Below are 17,654 nucleotides of genomic sequence, written 5' to 3'. Positions count from 1 at the left end.
TCATCATCAAGACAGCATGGTATTGGCACAAAAACAGACACATAGACCAATGGAATAGAATAGAAACCCCAGAACTAGACCCACAAGCGTATGGCCAACTCATCTTTGACAAAGCAGGAAAGAACATCCAATGGAAAAAAGACAGTCTCTTTAACAAATGGTGCTGGGAGAACTGGACAGCAACATGCAGAAGGTTGAAACTAGACCACTTTCTCACACCATTCACAAAAATAAACTCAAAATGGATAAAGGACCTGAATGTGAGACAGGAAACCATCAAAACCTTAGAGGAGAAAGCAGGAAAAGACCTCTCTGACCTCAGCCGTAGCAATCTCTTACTCGGCACATCCCCAAAGGCAAGGGAATTAAAAGCAAAAGTGAATTACTGGGACCTTATGAAGATAAAAAGCTTCTGCACAGCAAAGGAAACAACCAACAAAACTAAAAGGCAACCAACGGAATGGGAAAAGATATTTGCAAATGACACATCGGACAAAGGGCTAGTATCCAAAATCTATAAAGAGCTCATCAAACTCCACACCCGAAAAACAAATAACCCAGTGAAGAAATGGGCAGAAAACATGAATAGACACTTCTCTAAAGAAGACATCCGGATGGCCAACAGGCACATGAAAAGATGTTCAACGTCGCTCCTTATCAGGGAAATACAAATCAAAACCACACTCAGATACCACCTCACGCCAGTCAGAGTGGCCAAAATGAAGAAATCAGGAGACTATAGATGCTGGAGAGGATGTGGAGAAACGGGAACCCTCTTGCACTGTTGGTGGGAATGCAAATTGGTGCAGCCGCTCTGGAAAGCAGTGTGGAGGTTCCTCAGAAAATTAAAAATAGACCTACCCTATGACCCAGCAATAGCACTGCTAGGAATTTATCCAAGGGATACAGGAGTACTGATGCATAGGGGCACCTGTACCCCAATGTTTATAGCGGCACTCTCAACAATAGCCAAATTATGGAAAGAGCCTAAATGTCCATCAACTGATGAATGGATAAAGAAATTGTGGTTTATATACACAATGGAATACTACGTGGCAATGAGAAAAAATGAAATATGGCCTTTTGTAGCAACATGGATGGAACTGGAGAGTGTGATGCTAAGTGAAATAAGCCATACAGAGAAAGACAGATACCATATGGTTTCACTCTTATGTGGATCCTGAGAAACATAACAGAAACCCATGGGGGAGGGGAAGGAAAAAAAAAAAAAAAAAGAGGTTAGAGTGGGAGAGAGCCAAAGCATTAGAGACTGTTAAAAACTGAGAACAAACTGAGGGTTGATGGGGGGTGGGAGGGAGGGCAGGGTGGGTGATGGGTATTGAGGAGGGCACCTTTTGGGATGAGCACTGGGTGTTGTATGGAAACCAATTTGACAGTAAATTTCATATATTAAAAAATAAAATAAAAAAAAATGTAACATGAAAAAAAAAATAAACTTGCAAGTTAGTGATAACATTAAAAAAAAAAAAATTAAGTCATTTAATTCAGCTCAGGTAAATGATGGTATATTAATATGATAACATTTTTGTAGCTATTAATGTTCAAAGCATGCCTAAATATGTAGAAAACTCCTCATGATATGTGGAAAACCAAATAGATAATATTAACCTGATTTTTAGAATGATCCCAATTTCTTTCTTCCCATTTATAATACACATATAATGCATTCTGTCAATCTACTCATCTATCTACCAATCTTCTAGTTTATCTATCTATATATCTATCATCTATCATATCTAATTTTAACCTAGTTGTACTGCATTAAACATAATGTGTAGTATGAATATAAACTCTCTTTCTCACAAACACACTAATTTTTAAGTGATTACATCTGGTTATAAAACTGCAGGTGACTTAATTCTTCCATCCACTCTTCTGCATTTTACATTTTGTGCAATGAAGATAAAACATTTTATCATTCAATGAAAGAATTGAATAAAAGTATCCATAAACTTTTCCTGAGACCTATTGAAGTACAATCCCCAAACTCTCATAGTTTAAATCGTGGCAGTTTCATGACTGTCTCAAATAAGGAAGTCAGAAAATAGAATGTGGCAACTAAGGGTTGGATGTCACTGCTTTCCTTTGCTGAAAAGCTCTTCTTTCATAGCTATTCACTGTTTATAAATGACAGCACAAAAGGATAATTGGGAAGAGTTGCCTGATACAAAGAAAAAGGAAAAATTCTCTGAAAGTCTTCTGCTAGAGAGTTATTTTTGGAGATCTTTAGTGGGCAGAATGGTCCTTCAGCAAGACTTGAGCTACTGAATGCATTTGTGTCTCTATCAGTTTTCTCAGGAAGGCTACAATAACTACCACCCACCCACGCAACCAAAACACACATAAGATTGTAACATTTTATTCTTTTACTGTGCAACAGTCCTAGTTTTAAAATGCCGCAATGTAACTACTGTGCTTGAAGGGATGGAGAACTGTAATCTGTTTTTTGGGGAAAATGCTTTTTGTGACCCAGAGGTGCCAGATTTTGGTAATACTGTCTCAAGAATAGTGTCAAGTTTTTGTCTACATTTTCTTTTCTCCTCTGCATAACCTGTCTACTCTCTCCCTCTTTTGTCACCCCTTGTGATATGATATGCTTATGGTGGCTACTATTACAAGGTGCCCATAGATAAAATTGAACATGACAAACTTGTGAAATAAACCTATCCCAGAGTGAGAAAACTATTCATAGAACATTCACCGTTTGCAGGTGTTTTTTTTTACATCTTTAATTGACTAATTTATTTCATCTTCACGACAGCCTGTGTTATACTGTTAACACTCCTTTTGCTCTCAGATTAAGATACAAGACACAGAGAAGGCAAGGATCTTACCCAGGTTTACACAGCTAATAAATAGATGATGAGCTAAGATATAAACCAGGGATTCTGGCCCTTAAGCACGATAGTAAATTTTCTTGACATTTTTGCAATGATCTATTGAGTCCCTTTGTGAAAAATCCCCTCTAATGTGTTGGGTGCAGGGTTTTTGTTTTTTGTTTTGTTTTGTTTTAATGCATGTAAACTCCTACTGTGAATCAATTTTGGGATCATTTTCCTGAAGCCACACAAAAAAGTAACTTGATACTGGAAGGGAGAGGCTGTTTCTTTCCTCCCTTCTTATTCTGAAGGATGCGAAATTTACAGCAGGTTTGGTGGTGAGAGAGGCATCAGATCAGCAAGGGAAACAGTGGGCCCATAGGATACTTTTTTTCTTTTTGGCAATGGTGTCTGCAGTTGCAGCAAGGCCGCGTTTTAATTAATTTTCAGGAAAAGCAGTGATTCTTGGGAAGATAACATCCAGCTCCACTTTGAAACACATCTGAGTTCTAGACCCACTGGCAAGAAGTCAGATAAATTCTTCCTGACGTTTTGGATGTAAAGAAATTACAGGGGATTTGGGAAGACAATAGATTCTGGACATGCAGTTCAAGTCTTCTCCTCATTCCCTGTTCTCCCTGCACCTGCTCGCTGTTCCTCTGCCTTTGGGAAAATGGCTATGTGGAAATCCTGAGTTATTCCCTCTGACTTACTTTTTTTTTTTTTTTTTTTTTCTGGCCCTGAGCCTTTGCTCTGGTTTTTCACAGATTGGGCTCAACACTGAAGGTTTATCCACTCTTTGGTGAGGAAGAAGCCACCTGGGTCAATCAGCAGAAATGTGCATTGGTGTTGGAGAAAGCTGTATACCAAGGGACCACAGGAGCTGGGGCCAGCCGTAGTTTTTTTTTTTTATTCAGGTCCAGCAGCATATGCTGACTTCCATGTGACAGATGGCACCGTGGCTGCTGTGGATGCAGCTTAAACAGTGGACTTTCCAGAGGCCAGCATTTACAAAATTTGGCGCAAGTGGTCACGTAAGAATTTCTGCTTTCTTGGTACAGCAAAGCAAACTGTTTAAGGGGCCAAAGTAAATATCCTCAGGAGTACTTCAGAAAAGACATCTAGTCATACAGTGGATTTCTTGTTTATCAGTCACCATGATTTGAATATCTTTATGTTGTAAATGAGATCTTATTATAAGACCACAGGCTAGGGACATCTCTGAGTTGACAAGGACAGCCAATCTAGAATTGTTTTGCACGACGACGTCCTTATTGCCAAGTCATCATATGTATCTTTATACCAAACTCCCACTGCCCTCAGGGGTCTGACTCCCATTTTTTTCTGCCATGATTATATTTCTCTCTTTTAATACTACTGATTGATGAGTTTTACTTGCTGATTCCCACTGTTAAAATTACTTTCCTAATTTCCACTGGCAGGGACTATTTCTAAGCATGGAATTGATGACAGAAGTGCTTTACAGAGAGGTAACAATAGGGAAGCGTCTCCATGGACTGACTGTCCCCCTGATCCACTCGGTTCTGCCCAAGTGTAAAATAATCTTGAATGAAGTTCAGTCAACTTGCGATTCACAGGTCTTTTTCATTTTTCGTATCTATATAAAATTGCAGCTCTGCCCATCTGTATTCTCCCTTGTTAATCTTTATACAATAGAATTCCACAAATAACACTTGATAGTGGGTGGCGAGTAAAGCTATAGCTTTAGCACTGTACTAATTTGCTTTTATTTAAAATCTGCTTTTTGGAATGATTCTAACTCCCTCAAGGGCTTTAAGCAAAAATATCCTAGAGAAAGGAGTTATTCCTCCTCCTCCTTCTCTTTTTATTTTGTAAAGAAATGAGCATTTCTGGTGAATTGCCTTTTTATTTGCAAAGTACACATATATTAACCCTTGAAAAACTTTCAAGGCAAGAATTACAACAAACACGCAAGTAGGAACATCACCTTGCTTAAAATCACACAGAGGGGCCCCTGGGGGCTCAGTCGGTTGAGCGCCAGACTTCGACTCAGTTCATGATTTCACAGTTTGTGAGTTCGAGCCCTGCCATCAGGCTCTGTGGTGATAGCTTGGAGCTCAGAGCCTGGAGCCTGCTTCAAATTTTGTGTCTCCCTCTCTTCCTGCCCGTGCCCTTCTCACATTATGTCTCTCTCTCAAAAACAAATAAACATAAAAAATAAAAATAAATAAAATCACAGAGATTTTAGCTATATGAGACAGGTAAAACTTGAAATTCTGACCCTCAATTTAGAAGGTTTTATTTGTTCTGCCTTGTTTGTTTGCATATAGGAATATTCTCAAATATCAATAATAGTTATAAGTAAATAATTAAAATAACCTGAAATTATTTAAAATAAAAATAAAGAGCTGTTTTTCCTCCTCCCAAACCCATGATTCATAACAGTAAAATATTTGCACTTCCAGAAATTTTTAATGAATATATAAAATGTATAAGAATACTCACATGCATAAGAATATTCACATATAGATTTTTTTTCAAAATTTGGTATGTACTAAATATATTGGTTTGTAAGTTGCTTTTCTCACTTAATATCTCAAGATTTTTAAGTTGTAGGCATAATGCTACTTTTGATAGTTACATAGTCTGCATTAAAGGGAATAATAATAACATATGTTTGAAATTCATGGGTCCACTTCTAGGTGAATTTTTTTTCAATAAACACAGTGCAGTGTTATAAATGTATTTTTTCTTCCTTACAATTTTTCTTAATAACATTTTCTCTTCTTTAGCTTACTTTATTGTTACACAGTATATAATACAAATAACATTTAAAAATATGTGTTAGTCGATCGTTTCTATCATCAGTTTCTATCATCTATCTCCTTCTAGTCGACAGGAGGCTATCAATTAAGAAGTTTTGGGGGAGTCAAAAGTTATACTTGAATCTTCAACTGTGCAGATGAAGGTTCAGCAACCCTAACCTCCATATTATTCAAGGGTCAATTGTACATATGTATGCACATCCAAACTTGTATATTTCTTATAATACATATGTATATGGTAAATACATGTATATATTTAAGTCAGAGAAGAATAAAAAGGCTTATCACAAAATACTATAAAGTATAGGATTGCTAAATGAGACCCACAAGTCAGAAATCAAATTTTGCTAATAATTTATAAGGACACAGGTAATGGTGAGATACGGATAAATTATGGAGAAGTCTGGGACAGCCAGCACATTTCGTCAGGTTCTCTCTCATCATATTAAAACACACTGTATCCCTGATTCAACAAATACTTCAGCAATGCATCATTTCAAATTTCCCTTTGATACACAAATTTATTCTTCAGGCATATCTTTCCACTGTATATTCTTTTTTTCCTCTTCTCCACTATTTATCTAACAAATGTCTTCTTTGATTCAATCATTACATTTTTCAGTCTAATGATATGCTTGTCCTTTTTTTTCTGTTTTCTTTTTTTCTAGTTTCGTATTGCTGATATCTTTCTTGCCCCTTTTTTTCATGTTTATTTGGCTTATTTTTGAATCATTAGTCCCTCTAATCCAATACTTATACTTTATATGCAATCAAACACAGTATGTTGTCTCTCATTTGAAATAGTTGTGCTCTGCAAATGCCTGGTTATTTTGACTTGTAAGATTTTACCAACTTATGAGCTTATATGCTTATTTAGTATTCAGTCAGGCAAGGCCCTAACCTGTGCCAAGTCCAGCGATCTCAAAGAGCAGCATAGTGGTTTGTATTCTGTCCATTTGGCTAAGTCAAACTTGCATTTCCCTGAACCTTTTGCTCTCTTTGATTCTAGATTAGAGTTGGTCAAAAGAGGAATTTATGCAAGATTTGGAAGGTGGGAGTGAAGAAGCCACCATCACTCTCTGGACATCCTTACAGATAGACGTGAGAGACACACATGAGGTCACCAGGGGTCTAGCTTGCCCTTGCTCTCCCCAGCTCTGTTCTCAGATCTTCTACCAACATGTTGCTTCTGCTGAGCAACAATAGCTCTAGGCCTATCGCTGGACACTTGGCTGAGGATCCTCAGTAACAACATACACCCAATATGCTTCTGAACTATGTTCCTCCTTTGCAGCCCCCCCTTCAGAATGACTGACTCAGTAACCTTGACCCTCCAGTTCTTCCTTTCAGATCTTCACTTCCCGGCTCTTTCCACAACGGTTCTGGGTAACTTTCCTAAAACAATTGCCTTGTTCTCCTGTGCCATAACAACTGCTGACCTTTCCTACTTGAACCCCGACTGATTCAAGTTTGTGCTGAATAGGCTGAAGCACAGAAACACCAGAGAACCAGAGATAATCATTTCTTAGCAACTCCTCAGATCAAGGCGTTCTCCCAAGCTAAGCAAAGAGACACAGAATAAAAAGGATGCCCTCCTCACTCTGGCTTACCAGCCTTGGAGGTGTGTAGAAGACAGAGGTGGTGCAGCCCGTGTCCAAAGCATGTTAGATCCCCAACACCCGCTTTTCTCAGCTCCCCATCCATCCATGGTTTTGTGTGGCTGTGATCTTACTCCAGAAAAAACTGGCCCAGAGACCTGAGTCACTGCTGGTATGGATTCTGGCATTGCTGGTCCCACGCAGAGTGGGAGGAAGCAGAAACCAAATTCCAACAACCCCTTTCCTATTTTTATTTTCTCACAAGGAGGCAGGGCTGCCTTCCGTTCACATACGTCCTCCCCTGTACACACGCCTGCCTACAACAGCCGTGGTGAGGTTTCTCTTAGTTCTCTCCATGTCAGGGTGCTTTCCCTCCTTGTTCTCTGGGGCATAGCTTTGGAAATGCAGCCAGCACTTGGGCTTTCCTGCCACAGGTTTTGATATTTCTTGTGCGTGTGTGTGTGCGTGCGCACATGTGTGTGAATGTTTCCATTTTGGAAGGCATTTGAGGTAAATAAATGAATTTAATCTGCTGTGTTTCATCGTAAACCTCTGGCTTTGTTTACACTTTGTGTTAGACGACTCTGGCTGCCATAACAAAATATAGACAAGGTGGCTTTGACGTCAGAAATTTATTTTCACACAATCTGGAGGCTGTAATTCCAAGAGTTGGATGCCAGCATGTTTGGGTTTTAGAGCGTGCCCTCTAATAGGCCTGCAGGAGGCTGCCTTCTCACTGAGTCCTCACTCAGCAGAGAGATAGAAAGTCTCTGTTGTCTCTCCTTTCAAGAACACTAATGCTATTGGATCAGAACCCTACCCTTAGGGCCTCTTTTAACCTTAATTACTTCTATAAAGGCCCTGTCTCCAAATATAGTCATACTAGGGGTTAGAGCTTCAACATATGGGTTTTGAATGGATGCAATTCAGTCCATAGCACAATTCTAATTTCAGTTTTCCCCTTTTACTCTATCTTCAAAATAGGAACCCAGCATCTTCCCACTGAATCAAGGCTACTCATTTTGTTCTCAGCCTCCCTCGCTTTGCTTTAAGGTTCCTCCACCCCAATATACGACCTCCTAGAAATTTCCATAATGTAGACCTGTCCCTCTTCTAACTTTCACGAATTAGCTACCCTCTTTCCCAGTACCCTTGGCCAGGGAGGATATATTAGTTTCAAGTTTTACCAATGTAGGCAATAATAACTAAATCTAATTGAAATGCATATGCAGATTAAAAACACCTTAGGAGAATTTTATTAACAAATATGTGTTGACTAAGTGCTATATGACAAATACTATGCAAGATCTGGGAACAGATAAATAGGAAAACTAAAATTCCAGTTCACAATAAATGTGTACTAATCAAGGGAATTTGAAGCTCTTCAGTGGTAAGATGTGGGATTAAATACTCATTAAATCACATCATATAGTCAGAGGCTCCTAAGTTTTTGGCAAGCAGGCCACTTATTTTCCAATTATAGTAAAGACTCTGAGCTCAGACTATGTATTGTTGAGTGCGGATTGATCCCATTATCTGGGGCAGATAATAAGGATATCAAATACTTTCTCTCATACGTAATCTGTCTAGTAAATATGCTAATATCATTGGTAGTAGGCAAGCATTATTGAGTAGCTAGCTCATATCCATAAGAGAAATGACCCATAAAGGCAAAAAATCTTCATTTTTTCTGCACAATTGTTTTATATTTTTCCTGTGGATATTCGTGCAAAATGTCCTGATAGGTTTTATAAAAATTTGATATGGTTAGAAATATAAAAGAATCACAAAAATTGTATCTGGAATGTCTGTTTTTTGAGAAAGCAGGGTGACCTGAGGGTTTGTCTAATGGAGTGTGATGGAGTAAGTGTTAGAAGATTAGTTGGAGCCTGACTGTAGGGGGTCTTGGATTCCATGAGTTTGACTTATAGGGAAGATATGTCTGGTATGAAACCATCACAATTTTTTGAGCAATGGATTAATGTAAGTAAAGCTTTTTTGTTTTTAGAGTAACTTGCTGACAAAGTTGACTTACTCATGGTAATTGTGGATGTATCAAGCTCATATATGAAGTCAGATAGGAGTCTGTTACAAAAGATCTAGATTAGAAACTGAGTTCAGTAGAGAAAAAAATCTCAAATATGGCAAGGTCTCTGAAAAAGTTCAACAAAATATAGACTGTTGGTTGTCAGTTTAGACTTAAGTATGCACTCATAAAGTATATCTGTTTGTAAATGGAGTTATCAGCCTTTTTGTAACATACAAACATATTAAGGAAGAGTTAACTCTGTGAGATGAATGAACTTCAATGAAAAGAAATCAACATTTTCCTACCAAGCAGAACAGATTCCTCATTGTTTCTCTGTCAAGTTCTACAAGACTGAAAAATTTAAGGAGCTACATAAGACAGAAAGTTACATAGTAATTTTTTTAGTAGTTTATATGATATATTTTTTATGAAAAAAGAGAGACAATTTGGGATACTTGGCTGGCGCAGTTGGTTCAACATTAGACTCTTGATTTCTGCTCAGGTCATGATCTCATGGTTCATGGGTTTGAGCCCCGTGCCGGGCTCTGTGCTGATAGCACGGAGCCTGCCTGTGATTCTCAATCTCTCTCTCTCTCTCTCTCTCTCTCTCTCTCTCTCTCTCTCTCCCTCTCTCTCTCTCTCCCTCCCTCTCTCTCTCTCTCTCCCTCCCTCTCTTTCTCTCCCTCCCTCTCTCTCTCTCTCTCTCTCTTTCTCTGGGACCCTCCCTTGCTCTTGCTCTCTGTCTCTCAAAAATAAATAATAAATAAACTTAAAAAAAGAGAGATAAAATTGTACTTACAGAAAATATTAATATAAAAATTCTGATTATTTTTAAACAAGACAAAAATGTCATTGCACACAAACAATTGTCAAAAGTTGTTTTTATGATAAGGCCCACAAGACAAAGTAAGCTATATTTACATAAATACATAGGAAATTGAGGGAGTTTCCTACATTGCCATGAACACCAGAATTGGCTTAATCATTCCACTTCCATTTCCATTTTAGTTATTGAGCTTACAAGGTTAGGTTAGAAGAAGGTAGCTTTCAATAAATATTACACTCTAACATATTGGCAAAGTATCAGAAATGTCAGTCATTTGTATTCCAATGCCATGCAAGTGTATTTATTCAACTTTAAAGAATGTTCTGCATGGTATTAAAGAATAGTTCTGGGAATTTTTCATCTGAAATTCATAGGCACAAACTTCACATATATAAATTTGATGCAGGGGGGAAGAAGAGAAGGGTGAAAAAGAAAGGGAGAGAGATGGAGGGAGATTGACAGAGAGAGATGGAGGGAGAGAAGGAGAGAGAATCAATTTGCCTTAAAAACAGGAAATTTCTTATCAAATGGTGTCACATATATAAAATCAAATAGCAAATTCTAAAGTGCTACAAAAATAAGATGGGATTTATTATTGTATTTTGTCAATGAGGACTTCATCTTTATTTCTGTGAATGCTATAAGGACATTTGCATCAGAAGAAACTGAATATATTGAATACGATGAATGACAACTTGTGTCACTGAGTAGTGGCTGTAAAATTATTGGAAGAGAAAGATACTTAGAGAACTTTGGATGATCTTTCCTGTATTATTATTTTTTTTGTGCATATGGCATTTCTGAAAAACCTAAATGGGATTTAATAAAATAAAAATCATATTTTTCTGTATCTACAATTTTTCATAAAATCAATATGCCTTTGAAATTCTTTATTTTTTTAATGTTTATTATTTTTGAGAGAGAGAGTCTAGTGGTGGAAAGGCAGAGAGAGGGAGACACAGAATCGGAAGCAGGCTCTAGTCTCTGAGCTGTTAGCACAGAGCCCGATGTGGGGCTGGAACCCACGAACCATGAGATCATGACCTAAGCCAAAGTTGGATGCTTAACCGATTGAACCACCCAGACACACCTGAAATTCTTTATTAACAGTGGAGACATTGCTTGTCTATGCATAAAAGCTAAGGAAGAATATACACTCCTTGGAAGAGGTGGTTTTTGAAATACAGCTATTAAAACTGTTTACTTCTTACACACTAGTCTAAAAAAATTAAGTTTAAAGGCACGGGATAAAATTAAAACGTGTTTATTGTTTTTAAATCCATATTTATTTTAAGGGAAGTACTAATCTTTGCAATGAATTTATAGTTTCCTAATCATAAGAATTAATCAGGGTGCCTGGCTGGCTTAGTCGGTAGAGCTTGTGACTCTTGATCTCGGGATTGTGAAATTGAGACACATTTGGGTGAAGAGATTACTTTAAAAAAAGAATTACTAGATAATGTTTTGGCACAAATTCTTTTTTAATAAAAAAAATATGTGTGTGTTCATGAATTAAAGTCAGAATAGAAACTTGGACCTATGCTTCTATATCACAATGTCTAGCAGCATAACTGATAATAAACTTTACAGAAAAGACCAGTGACTTTACCCCAAAGTGTAGTACAGCCACCAAACTCTGGGACACATCCTAAAGTGTAGCCTAATCATAAGGCACAGTGTGAGGCCCCTCTTGAACAGAGTCAGGTCAGTAGAAACATTGGTCAGGGAGTTCAGCCCACCCAACCAGGAGTGATTACACAAATAGCACAGTCTGCAACCCTGCCAAATAGTTAATACAACCAGTGGTACTACCCTACAAGGAAAGAGAGCCTGTGACCTTGCCTGACTGGAGGTAATTGCAGAATCCAGTCAGTGGCCCACTTGACTGTGAAACACAGCCACCAGCCCTGCCAGACCAGGGAGCTCTTCATCAAGAAGATATAATTGTAAATATGTGCATGTACCCCAACATCAAAGCACCTAAATATATAAAGCAAATACTAACAGAACTGAAAGGAAAAATAAACAACAATAGAATAACAGTTGAGGACTTTATTGCCCAACTCTCAAAAATGAATAGATCATCCAGACAGAGAATCAATAAGGAAATAGTGGACTTGAATAATATTAAATTAACCAAACAGGGGTGCCTGGGTGGCTCAGTCAATTGAGGGTCTGACTCTTGATTTTGGCTCAGGTCACGATCTGATGGATTGTGGGATAGAATCCTACATCGGGCTCTGTGCTGACAGTGTGGAGCCTGTTTGAGGTTCTGTCTCTCCCTCTGTCTACTCCTCCCCTCTTGTGCTCCCTCTGTCTCTCAAAATAAATAAACATAAACAAACAAACAAACACACATATACAGACCTAACACACATATACAGAGAGTTTTGTCCAAAAACATGAGAATATGCATTCTTCTTAAGTGTACATGATATATTTTTTAAGATGGATCAAATGAAAAGCAACAAAACCTGTCTCAATGAATTACAGAAGATAGAAATTATATCAAATATCTTGTTTAACCACAAGATATAAAATGAGAAACCAATATCAAGTGGGAAGCTAGAAAATTCACAAAATTCTTAATTGTATATTAGCAAACTAAATTCAACAGCACATAAAAAAGGATCAGACACCATTATCTAGCAGGATATAGCAGCTCAGTGATGCAAGAATGGTTCAACATAGGCAAATCAATAAAAGTAATACATCACATTAATGACTGGTAGATGAAATCATATGATTATCTCAGTAAATGTAGAAAAAGCATTTGACAAAATTGAACATTTTTTCATGATAAAAATGTTGAACGAATTGGGTATATAAGGAATGCACCTCAACATAATTAAGACCATGTATGACCAACCTACAGCTAACATTACACTCAATACTAAAAGGCTCATTTTTTTCTCTAACATCAAGAGCAGGACTAAGATATCCAGTCTCACCACTCCTATTCAACATAGCACTGGATGTCCTTGCCAGAGCAATCATAAAAACAAAACAAAACAAAACAAAATAAAAACAAAAACAAAACCCAAAAACCAAAACCAAAACCAAAACATACAAGACAAATAAAAAAAAACAAGAACCAGAAGAATAGGAGGAAGAGGAGGAAGAAGAAGCAGAAGCAGAAGAAGCAGAAGAGGAAGAAGAGGAAGAAGGATAAAAAGAAGAAAAAGAAAAAGGAGAAGAAAGGAGGAGGAGAAAGAGAAGAAAAGCAGAAGCAGCAGCAGAAAAAGGAGGAGGAGGAGGAGAAGAAGAAGAAGAAGAAGAGCAGGAGGAGGTGGAGAAGGAGGAAGAAGAAGAAGAGGAAGAAGAAGGAGGAGGAGAGGAAGGAAGGAAGGAAGGAAGGAAAGGGAAGGGAAGGAAAGAAGAAAGGAAGGGCAAGCATCCAAACTGTAAAGGAAGAAGTAAAATTGTTTGCAGATGATAGTATACATAGAGAAAACCCTATAGACTCCATCAAAATTTCTTAGAAGTAATAAACTCAGTGAAGTTGAAGGATATAAAATGAACATACAAAGTCAGTTGCATTTTTATATACTAACAACAAAATATCTGAAAAAAATAAGGAAAACAATCCCACTCACAATAACATTAAAAACAATAAAATACTTAGGAATAAATTTAACCGAGGTGAAAGACCCATACAGTGAAAACTATGACAATGATAAAAGAAATTGAGGAAGAGACAAATAAATGGAAAGCTATTCCGTATCCATGGGTTGAAAGAATTAATATTGCTGAAATATCCGTATTACCCAAAGCTACCTATAAATTTAATGCAAAATAAGAAAATTCTAATGGCATTTTTCTATAGAAATAGAAAAAAAATCTTATAATTTGTATGGAACCATAAAGTGTCTGAAAACTAAAGCAATAATGAAATAGAAGAACAAACCTGTACCATAATTCTTGATTTCAAAATATAAAAACTATAGTAACCAAAACAGTTTCTCACTGACATAAAAACAGACTCATATACCAATGGACAAGGAGCAAAAGCCCAGAAGCAAACTTACACATATATGGTCAACTAATATTTGAAAAATGAGCTAAGAATACTCAATATAATGTTAATAATATATGTACAAAATAAAAACAAAATTAAAATAATACAAGAAATAAATAAGTCAGTAGCAGTATGTGTTCATTCTTGTTTTCCCTCTAATAAAAGTCATGGATAATATTTTTGTGTTCCATTGTCCTAATTTTCCATCACAGTAGTATGAGGGAATAGTGTAGGATAATCTCTAAATGTTTTTTCTTTAAATGTAATCCTCCTATCAGTTTAGACTCATGCTAGGAACTATAGAAAATTTAAAAGATGTAACTATATAAAGTAAATATTTTTGTAACAGAAAAAAATTTTTACATTAAATTATTTTTTGGTATGAAGTTGGTAAAAATCAGTATAGACTGATTTATTATTTAAAACATTTACTGCTACCTGGTAGATATTGCTCTAAGTTCTAAATTTGCATAATTTATTCCCTAATAGGCTAAAAAAAATCCTAAAAACCCAACATCAACTTTCATAAAATAGTAAATCTATTCATTTTCTACTGTTCCCCCTCCAAAAAAAAATATGATGATGATTTTATTAGTTATTTTGGGCCACTCTCCTAAAAAAATTTCTGGAACTTTACTTATGCAAATATTTATTAAACTACACATTTGTTAAGGTTCTTATTGCAATAGTGGAGCCTGGAAGCTTTTTATTGCAATAACCAATTGCAATATTTAATTGGGTCCTGTGGTGATTTCTCATCTGTTTATACACTTGAGAAAAAATGTTTTCAAAAGTCAGAATTTAATTTTCTTTTGACTACATTACGTAATTGTAAAACAAGTACCAAATAATAATAAAAATGGTAAAATTATTTGCCCAATTCAAAGTTTGTTGGAATAACTTAATGTTCTTGTTCAAGGGTCAACAAGATTTCTATCACTGAGGAAAAAAAAGCGACTGCCTTTGCCATATTTGAAAAGCAAAGACAAAGGAAAAGAGGAGAAAAGGAAATAGGGCAAGAACAAGGAATAGGATGGAGAGAAAAGAGATTTTGAAAATAATGAAAGTTATATGAACAGTAAAGTGAAGTAACCCACTGCATATCTCCAGAATAGCAAATCTTAAGGCATTTATACTACAATTTGGGTTCTTCTCTCCTACCATATTCAAACAACTTTGCTAAGAAATGTTAGAAGTAGAAATAGGAATATTTACTTCTTGGATTTTGAAAAGCTTCCTAGGAAATTCCATGTGGAATTTTTCTTAATGTAATTTATTTGTATCTGTATTTTAGCATATCATATTATGTTCATGGTGTTTACTTACTTACTAGTCCCTTCTTGTTTGTGCACTTTTTAGGAAGAGAAAATAATTTATATTTTTATTTTTCTGCTTAGTATGTTGTATAGGAGGTGCTAATAAATGGTAATATACTGAATAGTTTAAAATGCCAACGGCAACATATAAGACAGGGTATGATTAAAATGTAATTTTTGTTTTTTTGTTTTTTTTTATCCTGAGACATGGATAATAACTTAAGCTATCATATTATCCAATAACTTCAATTTCAGCAGCATGTAAACAGGTACAGAGAGTATCACATCTATATTTTCACAATGAGGAGAAACACAAAAGCTAGATATACTGTGATGTCTTTAATGAATAAATTGAGGAACTGGGAGTACAATATCTTCTCATAATATTGCCTGCTGATTTAATAAGCCTAGCACTTAATTAATTTATTTTGTTTTTTATTTGAGTATAGTTGACACATCATTAGCTTCAGTTGTACGACATAGTGATGTGGAGAAAGGGGAACCCCCTTGCATTGTTGGTGGGAATGCAAACTGATGCAGCCACTCTGGAAAACAGTATGGAAGTTCCACAAAAAGTTAAAAATAGAACTAAACTAAGATCCTTCAGTTACACTACTAGATATTTATCCAAAGAATATAAAAATACTAATTAAAAAAAACTAATTTGAAGGGATACTTGCACCTCAATATTTATACAGCTTTATCCCCAATGGGCAAATTATAGAAAGAGCTCAAATGTTCATTGCCTGATGAATGAATAAAAAAGAGGTGGTACGTGTGTGTGTATATGTGCACACATATATATGTAAAATGGAATATTACTCAGCATAAAAAGAATGAAATCTTGCTATTTGCAACAACGTGGATGACATTAGAGTGTATTATACTAAGCAAAATAAGTCAGAGAAAGGCAAATACCATATAATTTCACTCATATGTGGAATTTAAGAAACAAAACAAACAAGCAAAGGGGAAAAGAGAGAGAGAGAAGCAAATCAAGAAACACTCTTAAGTATAGAGAACAAACTGATGGTTACAAGAGGGTAGGTGGGTATGGGGATGGGTTAAATAGATGATGATGTTAAAGAGTGTACAAGAGCACTAGCTGATGTATGGAAGTGGTAAATTACTATGTTGTGCACCTGAAACTAATACAATACTGTATGTTAACTAATTGGAATTAAAAACTTAAAAGAATCCAATGAAGGAGATTATGGTGACAGAAACACTATCATATCTGAGGAAGGAATTAATGAACTGATAACTAATGACTGATAAAATGGAATGTGGTATAATGCCAAGAGTTGCCTAAAATTGCAAACACTAAATTGAAACTAAAATTATCAATGGTATTTGTTAAAAAATAAAAAATATGGCAAAGAAAACCAAAGAAATAAAATGTTGGAAAAATACATTAGGCATACATTAATCATAAGAAGGCAAGTGTGTTTATTGTAATATTAGACAAAATGAAATTCAAACCAAAATACATTGCTGAAGACAAAGAGGGAGATCATAATTATAAAATGATTAATTCTTCAGAAAAACAAAATAGTTTAAAAGATGAATTTACCCAATATCACTTCATATACATAGCAAACATTGACAAAACTGAAAAAAGAATAGTTGTCACAAGAATATTTTTCAGCCTCTTCCAATAGGGTGTATTTTTTAAAATTTAATTTTAAGTTAGTTAACTTACAGCGCATTATTGGTTTCAGGAGTAGAATTCACTGATACATCACTTACATACAACACCCAGTGCTCATCACAAGTGCCGTCATTAATACTCATCACCCATCTAGCCCATCTCCTATCCACCTCCCTCCATCAACCCTCAATTTGTTCTCTATTGTTAAGAGTCTCTTGCAATTTATTTCCCTCTCTCCTCTTCCCCCCCACCCCCATATGTTCATCTGTTTTGTTTCTTAAATTCCACATATGAATGTAATCATATGCTGTATTTGTCTTTCTCTGATTGCCTTATTTCACTTAGCATAATACACTCTATTTCTATCCACATTATTACAAATGGCAAGATTTAATTGGTTTTTGATGGCTGAGTAATATTCCATGATCATACATATACATATAGATGATAGATAGATAGATAGATAGATATAATGATTATATACATATATATATGCCACATCATCTTTGTCCATTGATCAGTCAATGGACATTTGGGTTCACTCCACTGTTTGGCTATTGTTTTGTTTT

This window comes from Panthera leo, chromosome A1 (assembly GCF_018350215.1).
Source record: "Panthera leo isolate Ple1 chromosome A1, P.leo_Ple1_pat1.1, whole genome shotgun sequence".
Classification (NCBI taxonomy): Eukaryota; Metazoa; Chordata; class Mammalia; order Carnivora; family Felidae; genus Panthera; species Panthera leo.
This window is presented reverse-complemented; position numbering follows the sequence as displayed.